The sequence below is a fragment of the Perca fluviatilis genome, chromosome 1, assembly GCF_010015445.1.
Source record: "Perca fluviatilis chromosome 1, GENO_Pfluv_1.0, whole genome shotgun sequence".
In the NCBI taxonomy this organism is placed as follows: Eukaryota; Metazoa; Chordata; class Actinopteri; order Perciformes; family Percidae; genus Perca; species Perca fluviatilis.
Window position 1 is genome coordinate 4,084,437 of NC_053112.1, and position 20,692 is coordinate 4,105,128.

General features: G+C 41.2%; 1 protein-coding gene across 1 annotated transcript in view; it reads right to left on the reverse strand.

The window, feature by feature from the left end:
- Positions 1-20,692, reverse strand: part of LOC120568386 (NACHT, LRR and PYD domains-containing protein 12-like) — a 251,224-nt gene that overhangs the window by 107,146 nt on the left and 123,386 nt on the right. The gene's annotated exons all lie outside the window — the stretch shown is intronic.

A 20,692-nucleotide genomic window follows, 5' to 3' on the forward strand; every position in this document is an offset into this window, starting at 1 on the left:
TCAACTATTTATTCTCCTTTGGATGGACTTTTCTAATTATATCTGAGTCAGCACACATGTAGCCTATAGGCATCATTTACTCTTACCTCCTGTTTCGCGTCTTTTGTTGGTTAAGTAACCTCCTTAATGTGCATATGACAATTATTCACCTCAATGATACATTCATTCATTTTAATTTATTAATAAAGCCCTGGACTGTAGTATTTCAGATGTTTGAGCAAGATTTACTGCTCTTGTCCAAAACATTGTGCACATTCAAAGTATATAAACACAGTATGTGTTCTCTGTGATTTGGAGGAGTTGTGATATTTTGAGAAAAATAAAGTGATAATAGGCTATTACAAGAATAAAGTCACAAGCTATATTTCAGAAAATAATCTATACCGGCACCATAGTCTGCTGTGCATTACGTGATTGCTCTGCTGATACGGTAGATCTCAGACCTTCTGACTGACACAGAGCCCCGTTTTGGGTCTCTGGTCTCTGAATGAGACAAATAGTTTAGCTAGGGAAGTGGCTGCACGCTGCTCTACATCGGAGGTGCACTACAGAAATACACGGAGCACAAACGCAACACATCTGCCGCAGCATGTCCACAGCTGAGCATAGAGAGGACACTAAGCGACCCACAGGTCTGCTTCAGAGCTCCGTGTGTTTGAGTCTGAACCGTAGACTGGAAATGTCACGTCACGGGAACTTCAAACTAAATCAGTAGTATTGCGCTCCTAAACTTTGTGTTGATGGCATCCCTGTACGAAAACTTCACCCCTTTCACAGCTTTCCTCACGGAGAGACGGTTGCTAGGTGATAGGTAACAAATACAGCATGGTCGGACCCTGCCCGTTCTATTCGCCTCGGAAAAATAAACTGGACAATCCTGATAGCACTATACAAGTGGATGAATCTGAAAATGTTTTCTGCAGGATAACATGTAGTACTAGTATTATTCCAGTAACATGTAGTACTAGTACTATTCCAGTAACATGTAGTACTAGTACTATTCCAATTATAATCAACAACAGACCACACAAAGTGGTGAATAGAGGGGCAATACTTAACAACCTAATTGGAATTAAAACTACCACTGCAATGATAGAAAAGGATAGGAAAATTAGATGTGGATTACTAAATATCAGATCTCTTTCTTCTAAAGCAGTACTAGTAAATGAATTGATATCTGATAATCAAATTGATCTATTCTGTCTTACTGAAACGTGGCTGGGCCATGAAGAATATGTTAGTCTAAATGAAGCGACTCCTCCCAGTCATATTAATACTCAAATTCCTAGAGGCTCCGGCCGAGGAGGGGGAGTTGCAGCCATATTTGATTCAAGCCTGTTAATTAACCCTAAACCCAAACTGAATCATAACTCTTTTGAAAGCCTTGTTCTTAATCTTCAACATCCAACACGGAAATCTGAACAGCCAATTATATTTGTTGTTGTCTACCGAGCTCCAGGTCCGTATTCTGAATTTTTATCTGAATTCTCAGAGTTTTTATCATGTGTAGTCCTTAAATCAGACAAAGTACTTATTGTAGGTGATTTTAATATCCATGTGGACGTTGACAGCAATAGCCTTACTACTGCTTTCAACTCATTACTGGATTCAATCGGTTTCAGTCAGAGTGTGCACAAGGCACGGCACTGTTTTAACCACACCCTCGACCTTGTGCTGGCATATGGTATTGAAATTGAGGATTTAATAATATTTCCGCAGAATTTGGTATTATCAGATCATTTTTTAATTACTTTTGAATTCTTGCTACCTGACTATACTAAACTAGATAATAGCTTCTACACCAGATGCCTATCTGACAGTGCTATAGCTAAATTTAAGGAAGATATTACAACAGCATTTGACTCTATGTCGTGCCTTAACATAACAGAGGACCTCTATGTTTACCTCAGTCCCTCTCAAATTGATACATTTGTAGACGGTGCTACGACTTGCTTACGGACGACTTTGGACTCTGTCGCTCATCTCAAAAAGAAGACGATAAAGCAAAGGAAACTAGCTCCTTAGTATAACTCTCTAACTCGCAAATTAAAACAAATCTCGCGAAACCTCGAAAGTAAGTGGCGCGCCACCAAAGTGGAAGAATCCCGTTTGGATTGGCAAGAAAGTCTCAAAACCTATAGGAAAGCCCTAAGAAAAGCCAGATCAGACTATTACTCTTCACTAATAGAAGAAAATAAGAACAACTCAAGGTTTCTTTTCAGCACTGTAGCCAGGCTGACAGATAGCCACAGCTCTACTGAGCCATCTATTCCTCTAGCACTGAGTAGTGATGACTTCATGAGCTTCTTTAATGATAAAATTATAACAATTAGAGATAAAATTCATCACCTTTTGCCCTTAACGTCTAACAGTTCATCTTTAAATACAGGACCGCTAGAACGAACGACTAGTCCCGACATATACTTAGACTGCTTTTATCCTATAGACCTTCAACAATTAATGTTAAAGATATCCTCAGCTAAGCCATCTACCTGTCTCTTAGACCCCATCCCAACAAGGCTACTCAAAGAAGCGTTACCCGTGGTAAACACTTCACTACTAGATATGATCAATATGTCCTTATTAACAGGTTATGTACCGCAGTCATTTAAAATAGCTGTGATAAAACCTCTTCTGAAAAAACCCACCCTAGATCCTGAGGTCTTAGCAAACTATAGACCTATATCTAACCTTCCTTTTCTATCCAAGATCCTTGAGAAGGTGGTTGCTAATCAGTTATGTGATTTTCTACATAGCAATAGTTTATTTGATGATTTTCAATCAGGATTTAGAAAGAATCATAGCACAGAGACGGCACTGGTGAAAATTACTAGCGACCTTCTAACTGCTGCAGACAAAGGACTTGTCTCCATCCTTGTTTTACTAGATCTTAGTGCTGCATTTGACACTATTGACCATACCATCTTGTTACAGAGACTGGAACACTTAGTTGGCATTAAAGGAATCGCACTAAGCTGGTTCAAGTCCTATTTCTCTGAGCGATCCCAATTTGTTAACATTAACGATAAACCCTCCAAGCACGCCAAAGTTAGCCATGGCGTTCCTCAAGGCTCAGTGCTTGGACCAATTCTATTTTCTTTATATATGCTTCCTCTAGGTAATATTATTAGGAAACACTCAATTAACTATCACTGTTACGCAGACGATACCCAATTATATCTGTCAATTAAGCCAGATGAAAGTGGTCAGTTAGCAAGACTTCAAACGTGTATTGAGGATATAAAATCCTGGATGACCCACAATTTCCTGATGTTAAACTCAGACAAAACTGAAGTTATTGTGATAGGACCAACGCACCGCCGAACTTTGTTTTCGAAAGATATAGCTACTCTGGATGGTATTGTCCTGGCCTCCAGCACTGCTGTCAGAAATTTGGGAGTTGTTTTTGATCAGGATATATCCTTCAACGCCCACTTAAAACAAACCTCAAGAATAGCCTTTTTCCATCTTCGTAACATTGCCAAAATTAGGAATATCCTGTCTCAAAACGATGCTGAAAAACTAGTCCATGCATTTGTTACTTCTAGACTAGATTACTGCAATTCCTTATTATCAGGTTGCCCAAATAAGTCCCTTAAGACTCTCCAGCTGATCCAGAATGCTGCAGCACGTGTTCTGACGAGAACTAAGAGAAGAGATTATATTTCTCCTGTATTAGCTTCTCTGCATTGGCTTCCTGTGAAATCTAGGATCGAATTTAAAATCCTCCTCCTGACTTACAAAGCTCTAAATGGTCAAGCACCATCATACCTAGAAGAGCTCTTAGTACCTTATTGTCCCACTAGGGCACTGCGCTCCCGGAATGCGGGGCTACTTGTGGTTCCTAGAGTCTCTGGAAGTAGACTGGGGGCCAGGGCCTTCAGCTATCAGGCTCCGCTTCTGTGGAACCAGCTCCCAGTCTGGGTTCGAGGGGCAGACACCGTCGCCATGTTTAAGAGTAAACTGAAAACCCTCCTCTTTGACAAAGCTTATAGTTAGGGACTGAGGAGTTGCAACGTCCACCTAACCCGGCCCACCTGCTTCTCCTCGTAGTCATCAGTTTTATATACTGTATAATTAATAATATAGCGAGAGTTGAGGGAGGCAGGCCAGTACAGCCCGATCCGGTTGGGGAGAGTTCTAGCCCAACCAGGCACCTTTCTTTAACCTGCCTGTTTCCTTCCAATGACACACTGAGCTGCTCTCTCATCTCTACTTGTTACTTTTGTATGCATCCTGTCACAGAATTGCTTGTTACTAATCTAGATCTGGGGAGCTTACTCCCCGGAGTCCTTATGTTTCTTATGTATCCTTATGTTTCTTCTTCTCTGCAATTCCCGGCCGCATCCTGCTGCGTCCTGCTGCATCTGCCGCATCCACCCGTGCTCTGCAGCGCCACGTTACATCCCGCAACGCCCTGCTGTGATGTTCCTATGCACAGAGTAGTCTGGATCCGGTATAGGGGACTGCACTATTCAGTATGACACGATGTGCCCTGCTTTGACATGAACTTCCACGATAACCTTCGAAGTCACTGTGACCTTTAATGTGACTATTGTTGCCACTGTTCATCACACCCCCAACCGGCCCGTCAGACACCGCCTACCAAGAGTCTGGGTCTGCCGAGGTTTCTTCCTAAAAGGGAGTTTTTCCTTGCCACTGTCGCGATAGCCACTGCTAATGCTTGCTCTTGAGGGAATTACTGTAATTGTTGGGGTTTTGGAAATTATAGAGTGGTCTAGACCTACTCTATCTGTAAAGTGTCTCAAGGTAACTTTTGTTATGATTTGATACTATAAATAAATTGAATTGAATTGAATTGACAAAGTTACATTCGGGGCTGCAAAATCGGCTGACGCCACTCCTGGTGTAAACCGGGACATTTTAGCCTCCCGACAGGCTTTTGTCGGGACTCGGGACAAGCAATTAAAAATCGGGACTGTCCCGGTCGCGAAATTACGAATCCCACTATGGCCACGCCAAGACCCACCCTATGCCTACCTCTGATTGGCTTAAACTTACACGTCACCTCCAGTACCTCTGCACCGCGCTCCAGCACCAATGTCCAGCACAGCCGCTGACGTTTCGCCGGTGCCGCGCAGTTTTGAAATGTGTTCAAGAAAGGAGACGCTGGAGATGCTAATAACGGTAAGAAAAATGAAACAACTAAACGACGTATGTTCATATCATTTGCACCAACCGTAGCTTTCACCACCATTTCTAAAAGTCACCATAGCGTATTAGCCGCTAGCGGCATAGCTGCGTTACTGACAGAAATGTCTCTACGAAAACTTGTTTGATAATAATATATAGGCTAGTTTAGGTATCAATATGTAGTTTAGAGTTTTGGTTGTTTCATTAGTGTATTGCAATTTACCCCGTACCTTCCTGTCCCATAGAGAGTGACAGAGCCAGTCTGCAAACTGCACTTGGATAGGTAAGGCATAAAAAGTATTTGTTGGATGCATAGACAGTAGCTATATAAGAATGTTGGAGTGTATTTTTTTTTACCGCCATACTGTTTTGATGGACTGTGATGCTTATACAGTCTTTGTTTTCTAATGGTTTAACATTTCACGATATCTTCTTTTTTGTTTTTAGCCATGAACAGTATGGCTGCTCCTATTAAATGGTGCCATATTTGCCAGACAACAGGCAACGTGCAGCAGTTGGAGGAGCTTGAGGTTAGGTGCAATAGATGGTTAAGACTAAGATTTAAAAACAAATTATCATATTTTCTGTACAAACCCCTTCAATGTTTGTGATCATCTAGAGCCAAGGTTGGGTGCATGCACCAATTCAGTGAATTCACACAAACACACACACACACACACACACACACAATTCAATGGGATGGAAAGCTTTCTGACTCCGACATGTGCACACCTTTTTTCTGTGACATGAACCGTGAATGGGTCAAACTCCCTTGTGAGTGAACAGTTTTCTAACATTGACATTTTGGATGACAGAAACTCTTACCATCTGGATACACACATCTGCTGTGTGTGAAGGAGGATGAGTTTCGAGCCCATTTAAAAGTGAAGCTCTCCACTAAAGAGGAGGTGGAGAAATGGCTTGAGGAGTTTCAAAATTCTTCCACTTTAACATGGAGGAATGCCAGAACATATCCAGCGTCAGGGCGATACAATGTCATCATCATATTCTTTATTCAGGACACACACAAATGGTCCATAGCACAATACAAAAACATAGCAAAATACAAACAGATACAAGATAAAACACATACAATAAGAAATGTCTACAACAGTCAAAATTCCACAATACACAAAAAAGTGTTCAGATATTAGCATATAGATTAAAACGCCAGTGGTTCCACAATCTTGAAGTGAACCTAACTGCACTCAATGCAGGGTTCACTAGTGTTGCAATGATGCTGTTGAATGACTCAGTTAGTCTACTCATACATCTGTACATGAGATTCCTGAGTACAGCAGGACAGGTGAATACATTAACACTTACAAACATTTGGCTTGCACTACTCCATCGTGGCATTTTAAGCAGCAGCCTCATGCCATCATTATATGCCACATTGAGTTTCTGCATACTGCTTTTTTTATAGCGCCGCCACAAATGGGCAGTATACATTGGAGTACAAAAAGCTTTAAAAAGCGTGGTCTTCACAGACAGTGAACACATACTAAATTTGCGATTCAGCATATTAGCTTGTGCATACAACATACAATATTGTCTATGAATGTCCCTATCATCAGACAGGTCATCAGTTATATAGTGCCCTAAGTATTTGACCTCAACACACACTTTAAGGACAGTACCAGAGAGAGAGAGAGAAATCAGGAAATGACAATTTATTGTCGTCCCTGCTTCTAACAATCATTATATTACTCTTCGTGTGTGTATAGAGTAAGTAGAGCATAGCTTTTGGAAGTGGAAGGGTAGTGTACAGGGAGAGGTATAATGAGAAGTTTTTCAATATGTGTTTTTGTCTGAAATAGAGCATGAATATACATGAACAAAAAAAAGAGTACCACAAGCAGGTCTACTAATTTATATATACTATTCAGTAGGGATGAGCGAGTACAGCATTATCTGTATCTGTATCTGTATCTGTTTACCATATGAATTATCTGTATCTGTATCTGTACTCGGACTGGGCGAGGCCTAACCCGGAAGTGGGCGGGATTTAACCCGGAAGTGGGTCGGGTTGTCTTTAAATGGGCGGGGCTTTGACCGGTATGTTATTTTAAGCATGCAATTGATATGGGTTGATCAGAAATTGTTATATTTATTGCTGATTAGAAAACTATTTACATGACAGCATCAGCATTGAGCTTCAGATCAATGCTTTTGATCACGATAACAAACGAACTACAGTGCCTTGCGAAAGTATTCGGCCCCCTTGAACGTTTCGACCTTTTGCCACATTTCAGGCCTCAAACATAAAGATATAAAACTGTAATTTTTTGTGAAGAATCAACAACAAGTGGGTCCCAATTATGAAGTGGAACGAAATTCATTGGCTATTTAAAACTTTTTTAACAAATAAAAAACTGAAAAAGTGGGGGGTACAAAATTATTCACGCCCCTTTACTTTCAGTGCAGCAAACTCTCTCCAGAAGTTCAGTGAGGATCTCTGAATGATCCAATGTTGACCTAAATGACTAATGATGATAAATAGAATCCAGCTGTGTGTAATCAAGTCTCCGTATAAATGCACCTGCTCTGTGATAGTCTCAGAGGTCCGTGTAAAACGCGCGCGAGAGCATCATGAAGAACAAGGAACACACCAGGCAGGTCCGAGATACTGTTGTGGAGAAGTTTAAAGCCGGATTTGGATACAAAAAGATTTCCCAAGCTTTAAACATCCCAAGGAGCACTGTGCAGCGAGCATAATATTGAAATGGAAGGAGTATCAGACCACTACAAATCGCAAGACCGGCCCGTCCCTCTAAACTTTCAGCTCATACAATGAGAAGACTGATCAGAGATGCGGCCAAGAGGCCCATGATCACTCTGGATGAACTGCAGAGATCTACAGCTGAGGTGGGAGACTCTGTCCATAGGACAACAATCAGTCGTTATACTGCACAAATCTGGCCTTTATGGAAGAGTGGCAAGAAGAAAGCCATTTCTTAAAGATATCCATAAAAAGTGTCGTTTAATGTTTGCCAAAAGCCACCTGGGAGACACACCAAACATGTGGAAGAAGGTGCTGTGGTCAGATGAAACCAAAATCGAACTTTTGGCAACAATGCAAAACGTTATGTTTGGCGTAAAAGCAACACAGCTCATCACCCTGAACACACCATCCCCACTGTCAAACATGGTGGTGGCAGCATCATGGTTTGGGCCTGCTTTTCTTCAGCAGGGACAGGGAAGATGGTTAAAATTGATGGGAAGATGGATGGAGCCAAATACAGGACCATTCTGGAAGAAAACCTGATGGAGTCTGCAAAAAACCTGAGACTGGGACGGAGATTTGTCTTCCAACAAGACAATGATCCAAAACATAAAGCAAAATCTACAATGGAATGGTTCACAAATAAACATATCCAGGTGTTAGAATGGCCAAGTCAAAGTCCAGACCTGAATCCAATCGAGAATCTGTGGAAAGAACGGAAAACTGCTGTTCACGCAACGCTCTCCATCCAACCTCACTGAGCTCGAGCTGTTTTGCAAGGAGGAATGGGCAAAAATGTCAGTCTCTCGATGTGCAAAACTGATAGACATACCCCAAGCGACTTACAGCTGTAATCGCAGCAAAAGGTAGCGCTACAAAGTATTAACTTAAGGGGGCTGAATAATTTTGCACGCCCAATATTTCAGATTTTTATTTGTTTAAAAGGTTTGAAATGTCCAATAAATTTCGTTCCACTTCATGATTGTGTCCCACTTGTTGTTGATTCTTCACAAAAAATTACAGTTTTATATCTTTATGTTTGAGGCCTGAAATGTGGCAAAAGGTCGAAAAGTTCAAGGGGGCCGAATACTTTCGCAAGGCACTGTATATACAGAACAAGTTTTGCAACAATAAATACAACCCATACATTTGCAATTATGAAGTAAAATGTAATGAACAAGAGTTTTCATACTCAACATAACTTTCTTTTTTAACTTTTAATTTTTTTATGATCAGTGTGATTATTTTTTTTTTTTGGTTCTTTTTTTTATTTTTTATTTCCACACCAGGTAGGCCTATGTGTGTGTAGAGAGAGAGAAAAAAAAAGAGAGGAACAGAAAAAGAGAGAGAAGAAGAAAAAAAAAAAAAAAAAAAAAAGGGAGAGATAGAAAAGTGTTTTGTGTGTGTGTGTTTGTGTGTGTAGCTTAATTTGTAAAATTATTTATACCACAACTACCTTTATTTATTAAAATACAGCAAGAAAGTGTCAGACACTCAGTGCGTGAAGTCAAAAAATCTGGTTAGAGCCAGCTGACGGTTTAAAAAAAAAAAAAACTCCGATGGCAAGAGGGCAGAGAGAGAGTGTGCATGTGTGTGTAGCGAATTAATTTGTAATATAATTTTATACCACTACTTCCTTTATTTTTTTATGAAATACAGCAAGAAAGTGTCAGACACTGTGCGTGAAGTAAAAAAAAACTCAGCCAGCTGACGGTTTAAAAAAGAACAAAAATCTCCGACAGGCAGAGACACAACGTGAGTCACATTCTACCGAGCACCACGTCTGAACAAACCCCACGTTTACCAGAACTCTACTGGTTAATAAGTAAGTACTACAAACCGAAGTAAAAAACAGAGAGAGCGATCTGTTCTCTTCTCAGTGTTCAGTGTGTGAGTGAGCAGAGTGGAGCGGGACACAGCAACACAATAAATCTGTGTGTAGGGGAGGGGCGCTGTGACTACTAGCACTATCACAGAACGCAGACACAGTCAGCTACCCAATGAGGATTTTTATTCAATCCGAGCACATATATTGACTCGTATTACTCGTATAATACTCGTACTCGGCAAAAGTGCTTTATCCGTACCGGATACTCGTTTCAGCCGAGTATCCGGCTCAACTCTACTATTCAGGTTGATCTCAGATGCCAGCATAAAACCTATGCATCTGGCAAATACTCAAGAAACACCAACTGCCCTGCCACACTGTTTCTTGTCCTCAAAAGAAGCATGGAGGATAGGAGGTCAAGGTACAATTCAGAATAAAGCTATGTGCACAATGTCTAAATTTCCACTCTGTACGATCATTTTATTGCATGTGTGTATCCATCAATGTCATTAATGTTTCACTCCTCTGCCGTTTACAGATCGTCAGATCGACACATGGCAGAGGGTTACCTCCTATATGTCAACTTGAGGAATGAGCACAACCATCGCCTTGCTTGCGCCGATGCCCTGAGGAAAAGGGATGTGTCAGCCGTCACCATTGAAAGGCTGACTAAGCTCTTTGAGAAAGGTCATTCTCCCTCATCTGCTCTCGATACCATCAAATATGACCTGCAGGAGGAAAAGGGAGAAGAGTACCTCTATGCAGCAGACCCATCTGCCCAGACGTCCAGTTCTGCTACAAGTTAGCTCATCAAAACTGGTGTCCACATAGGAGAAACTACAAAAAACCTACTGGGGTACGTTCTTACATTCTTTTTCTGTTTGTGCTGTATCCCTAACTGTGTCAATGATCTATGTGTTACACCAGGTTATACTACAAAATTTTCCAGAAATCATATGGTGTCCGTTCTAAAGAAAAGATGGTCATAGACCTTGAAGACCGCCTTGCCAGGTATAACAAAGAACAGGGCTGTGTCTGTGCTCAGATAGAACAAACCATCGATGGCCAGCAGATTGTGGCGATTTGCACACCTGTAATGCAGCGGGTCCATACAAGAGTACAACAGAGTGGAGAGATGATCTTTGTGGATTCCTCAGGGAATTGTGACAGGCAAAACCACCGCCTTTTTCTCTTTCTAACCCACTCTGCTGCAGGGGGACTGCCTCTTGGTGTGCTGATCACCACATCAGACAGTGCAGCCACTCTAACAGCTGGGATCTCCCTGCTTAAACGGCTTCTCCCACCTGGGGGTTTCTTTGGGCGCGAAGACCATGGTCCACAGGCAGTCATGACAGATGACTGTTCAGCTCTGCGACAGGCACTTGCCACTGTCTACCCTGGAGCAAGCATACTTTTGTGCACCTTTCATCTGCTCCAGGCGATGTGGAGATGGCTGTGGAACAGCCATAATGGCATAAAAAAAGAACGGCCACAGCTGCTAAATGGATTCAGAGGTCTTGTGTATGCCAGAACAGCGGAAGACCTGTCTGCAGACTATGCCACGCTGTCTGCAGATCCCCTGGCATCAAAACACAAGAACTTTATGAAACACTTGCTGGAGGTGTATGGGAGGCGGCAGGAGTGGGCACTATGCTTGCGGGTCCATTTGCTAACCCGTGTTAACAACACCAACAACTATGTTGAAAGTGCAATGAAGATTGTCAAAGACAAGGTCCTTCACAGGTTGAAGGCATACAACCTGACCCAGCTCGTGGACTTTATAGCCACTCGGTTTGAGGCATACTACAGCCGCCGCCTCACAAGTGTGATGATGTGGACTGCCAGAAAATTGTCCGGGTAAGTGTATTGTTGCGACTTCTTTGCAACCTCCATAAGCCGCCGAGAGCCTGAGTCGGGGAACAATGGGCCTCATTCACCAACCGTTCTTACAAAGAAATGTGTTCTTAAACCCCACTTACGCACTTTTTACGAAGATTCTGGCATTCACTAATGTTTTTTTAACTTGGATTTGTTCTTAGCTAAGAACAAAATCTACGAACACTGAAAAGCACTCTTACGCACATTTGAGTGATGACAATTTGCTCCAAATGATTGCTTACGGCATTTTATTTAATTCTACAGTTGTTTACAATGATAGTATTTTACTGTAATGTATTTCTAATCATTTGTTGAAAAAAAATCATAATATGCAAAAAACACTAACACTGCAATTTACATCATCAATTAAACTGATTAAATCCTGCGTTATTTGGTGATTGATCGCTATTTTTAGGGCCAAAATGCAGTGGTGGAATGCAACAAAGTACAAATTCATCGTTACTGTACTTAAGTACATTTTTCATTTATCTGTACTTTACTTAAGTAGACTCAATAGTGTATACTTTTGACTTTTACTTTGTTACATTTTACAGCAATTATCAATATTTTCTAATTCACTACATTTCTACAATGTTCCGTTACATTTTCTGATCAGTTTCCCCCTGCCAAAATGTCTTCCTGACCGTCACACGTTTGTCTCACCAGTAAAGTTTGGTTGCCATAGATACTGTATATATGGGGCACCGCTGATCCAAGCCGGCTCCGGTGCTCCAGAGCCCGGGCGCAGCGCCGCTGACCCTCGGTAATACAGCCTCCGGTAAAAGTGAAATTGAAAACGTTTGTTGTTTATTATTCCCGTTTTTAAATCATCGTTGCTATCTATTTCTCTCCACACCGTCGTTTACTCCTCCGCCAGGCTGCGTAAGACGCGTTCATATCTTATTTATTTGGCTGGACCTCTTCACATCACATCTCCCTATGTATGCCTCTTCACACACTTTATGTGCTTACTTGCATGGTTAAAGAAAATAAAACCGTCTTAAAATACATTCATGAATAAAACCAACCGCATTCCGATTCTAACAACATATTTCCGTTTTATGCAGGTTAGGATAGGAACTTCTTTTAAAAGAAGTTTGGTAGTGGACACCTTCTACTTTTACTAAAGTAAATATGTCTCTTATTATTTGTACTTTTACTTGAGATTCAGTTCTTTCTCCACCGTGACTCCGACAACCATCTCTAAGCAGTCTCCCGCTTCCCAGGAGGTGCAAAGGAAGCGTCATGTCCTTATATGGGAATTTGCGGGGCGTTTTCATATGCTAATTGGGAACTTGGGAATTGGGAATCTGATGTAGACTTTTCTTAGAAACTTTCTTAAGAACATATTTAAGAGAAAACTTAGGAAGATATTGGTGAATGAGGCCCAATCACCTGTATGAATGAATGACGCCGTTTGAATAATTCAGATCCACTTTGAGATAGGCTTTTAAGGATTTATTGTTCATTTGAAAGTTTGAAAAAAAAAAAAAAAAAAAAAATATCCAGTTGCCTGAAAAATACTGCAAAAAGTAGATCTGGAGAAACTTGCGGTCAACAGAAAATGCAAAAACCCAAGCTCACCCCCTCTCTAGCCTCCACCATGCAAGTGTCCAGGTGTATAAATAGACTGATTATTGTGAGACCAACCCCCGGCCCCATGACATCCTACGTTATGTAATTGGTGAAAATTATAAACCATAAACAAACATAATGACTCCTATATGTATATATGTGTGTCTGCATATGTACATCATACAGTTTATATACAGTTTAAATATTGTTATTTTAATATATATTTCTTGTCGTCCTTACCATTAAAATATAGGACGATGAAGTCAATTTTACGGTGCCCAGTGCATCAACTGGTGGTTGGTACCACATCAATACAGGACTGAGCTGCTGCACCTGCCCTGTTGGCAAGACTGGCGCACCTTGCAAGCACCAGAGTGCAGTGGTGCAAACATTTGGTGTGAGTCAGACACTCCCACTAACAAGCACACCTCATCTCAGGAAGCTCTTCTATGAAATTGCTTCAGGTAAGTGACTTGTGGTTGTTCTTCATGATGGGATGTGGACTACAGTTTGATGTATGTGTGTGTGTGTGTGTGTGTGTGTGTGTGTGTGTGTGTGTGTGTGTGTGTGTGTGTGTGTGTGTGTGTGTTCACACAGGAGGGACCACTCCAGATGACTGGTTTGAAAGCTTGATTTATGAACAGCCTGTGGAGCCAAAGTCAGTGTTGGGTGAGTACAAAGTCCCTCCACCACTACGATGTTCTTTCAGACTGAGAATGTTGAAACTTCACCAAGTAGTGGATGGATAATGTTATGTTTTTGTTTGTTTTTTCCCAAAAAGAAGAGTGCATGGATGGAAAATCTCTTGCTCCAGCACCGAAGATCATCTCAGGTGAAAATGGCTTTAAAGAAAAGTAAATTGGTGCATAAACCACAAAAAAAATGTCCAGGCCATGATAAAACTGTGTTCCATAAGACCAAAGTATAGCGGTAGAATGCCTAAAGACAATCACAGTGAAAAACTTGCTTATTTTCTTTATCACTGATGACCACCGGTCCAGTGAAGAGGAGGCTGTCGACACATCAGCTGGGCCCAGTAAGTAAACTTATCACAACTTTTCAGATTGATCCAATTGTTTCACTTGCCACCAACACTAGAAAGAATAATCAATTCAGTTGCTGTTAAATCTATCCAGGCACAGGGACAGAGTCTTTGGAGAGGGAGCTGGATGGCATTTTGGGGATCCTCAAAAAAAACTAGTAGAGGACACAACATTCAAGGCACCTCTTCAGTCATTTGTGGACAATTTAAAGAAAATGAAAACTGACAGTGCTGTCCAGTCATCTTTGTTCTCCTATGGAAAGACCAGCTGTGTGCCTACTAGGATCTGTGCCACACCAAGGGGATTTCTGCAAACGACCACTAAGATTGGTGTGCAACCAACGGCGGTGTCACGCCGAAAGGCAGCTTTGGGGGGAAGAAGAGCTCTGGGAGCTGGCAGACCTCCAAAGAGCTCCAGGAAAGACCACCCTTACACAAAGTGCAGAAGAGCAAAAGCTGTGCCACACAGCCTGTCCCATTGTGTGCAGGAGAACACCTCCCTGGGGAAAACCCACTAGGTGCACACACGCACCCTACCTAAAGTCCAAAACAGTTCTCTTAATCAGTTATTGATAAATTCCACCTCAATCAGTTTGTTTTGTTTCCGTTCAATCAGTTCATGGTTCTATTTTTAATTCAATCAGGAGAGACTTCGTTTGCAGATATGCAAAAATATTTATTGTACAACTGTATGATATTGAATGTACAAAGTCTTCTGGAGATTGGACTCCATCGAATTAATCTTCTTAAAGGGGTAGGGAATAGGAACATAACCCCCGATGGAGTCCAGACACTGGTGGCGGCGGTGAAGAGACCAGAAACTGGACCGAAGAGGCAACGGAGCGGTCAGCCGGGAGAAACACAACTACCGGAGGAGGCAGGGGAGGAGGAGGGACGAGCGCTTTGCCTGAAACGACAGCTGACAGCACAAGGAGAGAACAGATTTAAAGCAGAGTTGTAAGGCTGTGATTGGCCCTTGAATCTCGTGGTCGAGTCTGATTGGTTTAACTGACACGTCACTTCTTGAACAGCTGATTTGATTTAAGAATGGAGTAGTGACTGGGGTAATGACGTCTTCCTGAAAGAATTTGCGCTGAGCTTCATTTTATATAAAAACCTGAACCAAATCAAATACTTGTAGGCTATATGATTATTTTTTTTTGTATTTAGTATTTGTATTTACATTTGATGTGAGTTCAGCTACAAGTGTGTAGTACAGGGGTCATCAACTACATTTTTCCAAGGGCCAGAATTTTTCTAAGCAAACACTCCGGGGGCCGGACTTTCAAATAAAGGAAATAAAATGAATGTATACCTAATATGCCTATTCTTGTGTGAAATGTTCACTTTCTTGCTGAATTAATGTTTTTTTAAATTAATTTTTGTATGTATTAGTGTGAGAAAACTGCTAAAAAACATGGAAAATCCATAATGATAATTGGCTCTTTAAGTAGAAAAAGATCTCAGACTGGGAGGCAGTTCACTGAGGAGTAATGGTTAAAGTCTGGGATTATGGAAACATTATTTTAGTATGCAGCATCCTGATTGGTGGAAAATGCTTGCAGAAAGAAAGGCTGTTGTCAGGTAAACATGTCACTGTCAAAGAGGCTGAAGCGAAAAGTTGATGTGGAAAAGCCAAAAGCCCAGCTTTAATGATGAATGGACTGATAAGCAGGCATCGCAGGTTGTCGCATCCCAGAGCGACAAAACCCCATAGGTTTTTTGTAACGTTACTGCGTGAAGCATCAGCCTCATCTGGCTCATTTTCTGAAGTTTCTCCTGTCATCCGAAGCAGCAGTAGGCTATAGTTTCAGGGGCAGGTTTACCAAAACAGTGTAGTTTAAATTTCGTTTCATATTCCTACTTTAGTGATTCAAATTTGCATAGAGCATGACTGCCAAGCAGCAGTTGTTGTTCCAGGCGACTCGCAACACAGACGGGGTGAGTTTATGAACGTAAGTTTGAAATGTTAGCGATAAGCGGAATGGCACGGGGAGCGGCAGCGTGATACGCGGAATGGCAGCGTGCGTCGTCCTCATTTAGCTCAGCCAATCAGAGGTAGGCATAGGGCGGGTCTTGGCGTGGCCATAGTGGGATTCGTAATTTTGCGTCCCGGTCAAACCGGGACGTCTGGTCACCCTACACTATACTCGACAGCAGCTAACGTTAGCCTACCGCTAGCTAGTAGCTGGATTAAACACTGTTCAAATGCTGACAGCTAACGCTAAACGGTGTAAAGTTTGACTATGTTTTACTGTAGAGGATTCAACACCGGTATGTAACAATCTGCTAGCTTGACCAGCCAGCTGCCACTAGGGTGCGTCTACATTTCTAGGCTAACAATCTGCAGCTGCCGACGGAAAAACAAAACAGACGGTGCGTTCAATGAAACTGGTAAACTACAGCCTTGTGGTGCATTTGAAGTTATTGTGAATGTCCTTTTCCCATCTGGTGGTTGTTTTTGTCGTTCAACAGCAATTTACTAGTGAAATAAGTTATTGTTATTGTTATAGATTATTATCAAATCATTTAATTTTGACCATATGGCCTTAGCAATAAACAAGCCCTTCTTTAATGTCACCGACTGTTGTTTAGTACCCTTCTTTTTTCTTTTCTTTTTTACTTTCTTAAAAAGTATTGGTTCAGGCACCGTTAATTATGTATGCGATTCATTTCGATTAATTAATCACAGAGTATGTAATTAATTTGATTACATTTTTTATTTGATTGACAGCACTAAAAATAATACATAGTTTATGAATTATTAAATAAAGTATTAAGTCAACTTAAATACTGATGCTTCAGTACTAAAACACTTTTACATCAGTAAATAAATTAATCTAATTTGCATTGCTTTTCACCACAAACTGTAGATTGATGCTTAAATAAATTCAATGTGTGAACAAATTAACTTAACAGGTGGTTTTAAATGGATATTTTCAATAATTTAGGCCACCCGCGCCAGTTAAGCTGCTTACCTTTATGGAGTAGTGGAAAATACAGTTTGAAAAACGACCTACATGCACCAAACTGGAAACCTATGGTGTCCTGTAAAAGGACAAAAAGAATGAATTGCTGAACTCTCGCTGTAATAGAAATAACAACAGTGCCTCCTGGTGGTTTACTCATGACCTTACATGTATGCTGATAGTTGGTGGCTGGAATCGTTCCTCCGGTCCATACTGACTGGGAAGTGATCCAGGGATCGGATATGTAATTATTTAGACTTTAAACTGTTTTAAGCTGTATATGGTTTAAGCTTCATTTATTGACAGTGTTTAACATGCAGATGTAGTCTCTTTATGCTACACAAGAAAAACAATCAAAGCGTTTGATGTATTCTGACGGTCTGAACACAAAGTGTTCTTTTTTGGCCCATTTCCGCTATTACTCCCAAAGGGCGGCACTTCACACAAATGTGTGCCCCCATGTTGTCAGAATTCCTCCCATCTGTCTGTGGGACGAACTGGTGTACTTTGGGACACATGGGCAGACTTTTGCAGTTTTGGATCAGGACACGTAAAAGGACCAAAATGCCCTATTAAAAAGCATTCCAAATGTCCTGTTATCTTAGGGAAGGCTAAAAATCATAAAGGGCAAAATTTATCCCAAATGTCCTTCCCCAACTGATAATACCAGGATGGATGGATGGATGGGCACAGCACAGTATTTGCCATGACTAGACTTCTGCCATTTAAGTCAGGACCCCATTTAGTAGGCCAAGTTTCATTGAAAATCTGGGTTCATGACCTTCTTCTAAAATGCAGCTAAAGACATGCAACTTCTTCAGTATCAAAGATGGTATTCTGTAGAATATGTGATCCAATTTTGGCATTCACATTTAAGAAGAATGTTGCTATTTAGGTCAGGACACTTGGGAAGATCAAACTCCAAACACAAACACACAGTTATTTTTTACACCTAAACCTCTGTCTAAACCTCCTCTAATCTCCTCCCTGCAATGCATTAATCGCCCACCATTTTTAAATCCATTGATCAGTTTGAGTCATTTTTTATGTCAAAACAGGTAACCTTGTGTGATGTCAGCTTGTTAAATATGAATATTTTCTAGTTTTGTCTTTCCTCTGTGACAGTAAACTGAATATCTTTGAGTTGTGGACAAAACAACACATTTGAGGACGTCATCTTGGACTTTGGGAAACACTGATTCACATTTTTTTTACCATTTTCTGACATTTTATAGACACCACACATCTAATCCATTCATCCAGAAAATAATCCACACATTAATCAACCATGAATATAATGTAAAAACAGTCGTTATTTGCAGAACTGTGCAATAGCTAGAGAAACAGTTTTTAAAGACATAAAGTGTTTGTGTGTGTCTGTGTATGTATGTGTGTGTGTGTGTGTGTGTGTGTGTGTGTGTGTGTGTGAGTCTGTGTGAGTGTGTGCCATTTTGTGTCTATGTGTGTGTGTGTGTGTGTGTTTTTCTGTGTGTGTCTTTGTGTGTGTGTGTGTGTGTATGTGTGTCTGTCTGTGTGTGTCTGTTTGTGTGTGTATGCGTACACACACACGCACACACAAACACACACACTCACATAGTCTGCTGTATGTGAGTGTGTTTGTGTGTGTCTGTGAGTGTGTGTATCTTTGTGTGTGTGTGTGTCTGTGTGTGTCTGTGTGTGCGTGTGCATGTGTGTCTGTATGTGTTTCTCTGTGTGCGTCCTTTTGTGAGTGTGTGTAAGTTTGTGTGTGTCTGTGTGTGTGTGTGCATGTGTTTAACACACACACAGACACATTCACTATACAACCACACACACACACAAAGACACACACTCACACACACAGCAGTCTGTGTGAGTGTGTGTGCCTTACAATCTCAGCCTGTCAGTCAGTCACCAGGGCATAGTGAACACTGTTGTGCCTGCCTGTCTCAGAGGAAGTCTAATGTTAACCGTACAGCGACAGCTTTTGCCTCGCCATTATAATCGCTGTCAGCGTGGTGATTTGAAAAGTGTAACCACACGGCAACGCTTTACCGGCCGTGCCCGTGACTCACTGTGACTTTAACTAAGATTACTTTTTTCTCTCCGTCCACACCACAGCTCTGCATATGCGTGTATCGGCGCCGAGCCCGCTCATGGGTACCAAAATTTGGCACTGTTTGATTTAATGTGTATCGGTCCTCTGTAGTACCGACGTAATTTGGTCAGTAACTAAGAAAGTAGAGAGTTTGGTACCTAATCCTATCGACAATTAATTTCCAGGATAATCGCAGGAACTGGCAATGTGTGTTGCAGCTGTGAAAGTCTGTTTGTTCCGGGAAACAACAACAACAAACTCCGAGCTAGCAAGCTTCATGCTGAAAATGTCATGTTTTGAAAAAAGATTTTATCCCATTGGGTTCAAAATGTTTTTTTTGTGTAGAGCTTCAGGTTTGAGTTGGATTATCTTTAGGCTGGATCAACGTACATACATTTCCAGGATAGTTGCCTGATATCGTCCCTCCTCCTCCGCTCTCGGTATGTTGCCGTTTTCAATATCCATTCGCTTTGAGAAACAAAAACAAACAAGCATCAGACAATGTGCCAAACATGTAAAAAAAAAAACACCAAAAGCAACGAAAAAAAGCACCTTATGGGTCTATAAAAGCGGCAAAAGGATGTCAGGCTTTACCCCTTTTCTTCCTCCTCCTGTGTGTTGCCGTTCTCAAAATCCCTTCGATACTGGAAATAAACAACTTCGAACCTCAAAATTCACACTCGCACTCACAAACAGAAAATACAACAAATATACTAGAAATAAGATCCAAAAAAATAGATACAAATTCCAGAACACCTACTGAAAATATATACTTAGAGGAATGTAAGGAACATGTACAGTATATACAAATGTAGAATAAAATGTACAACCTATACATAGTATATATAACAAAATATAATATGTATAATAGTAAATATGAAGTAGCATAATAGAGGAAATGAGTGGAGGAAGTGAAGGAGCGAGAGCCTTACTGCGCCACCCAGCTGCTGCTGTTGTGATGGCCATGCAGGCCGAACCACCACCATCCGATAAAGTCATGACGAAAAGCAGAAGAGGGACACAAACATGACGCCCGGGGGGGGGGTTGTGGGTTTGGCGCAGGCCCCACTGCGCGGACGCCACCAGTATCCACACCAACCCGCCGAAAATCTGCTTTTCTTTATAATAAATATATTGTTATCATATGAAACGAGACTATCTTAGGATTCCATTCAAACCAAGCACGACATGGTAGGTTGTGTGGGTTACAGGGAGCTAAATAATGCTCCAAAGTTAGGCTACATTTTGTAGAGAGAAAAACTGGCATGGCCATTTTCAAAGGGGTCCATTAACCTCTGACCTCCAGATATGTGAATGAAAATGGGTTTTATGAGTACCCAAGAGTCTCCCCATTACAGACACGCACACTTTATGATAAGCCATGCATTTTTTACTTGACAGCTATCATGTTTTTCCTAAATTATGTACAGATTTTTAAATGGCT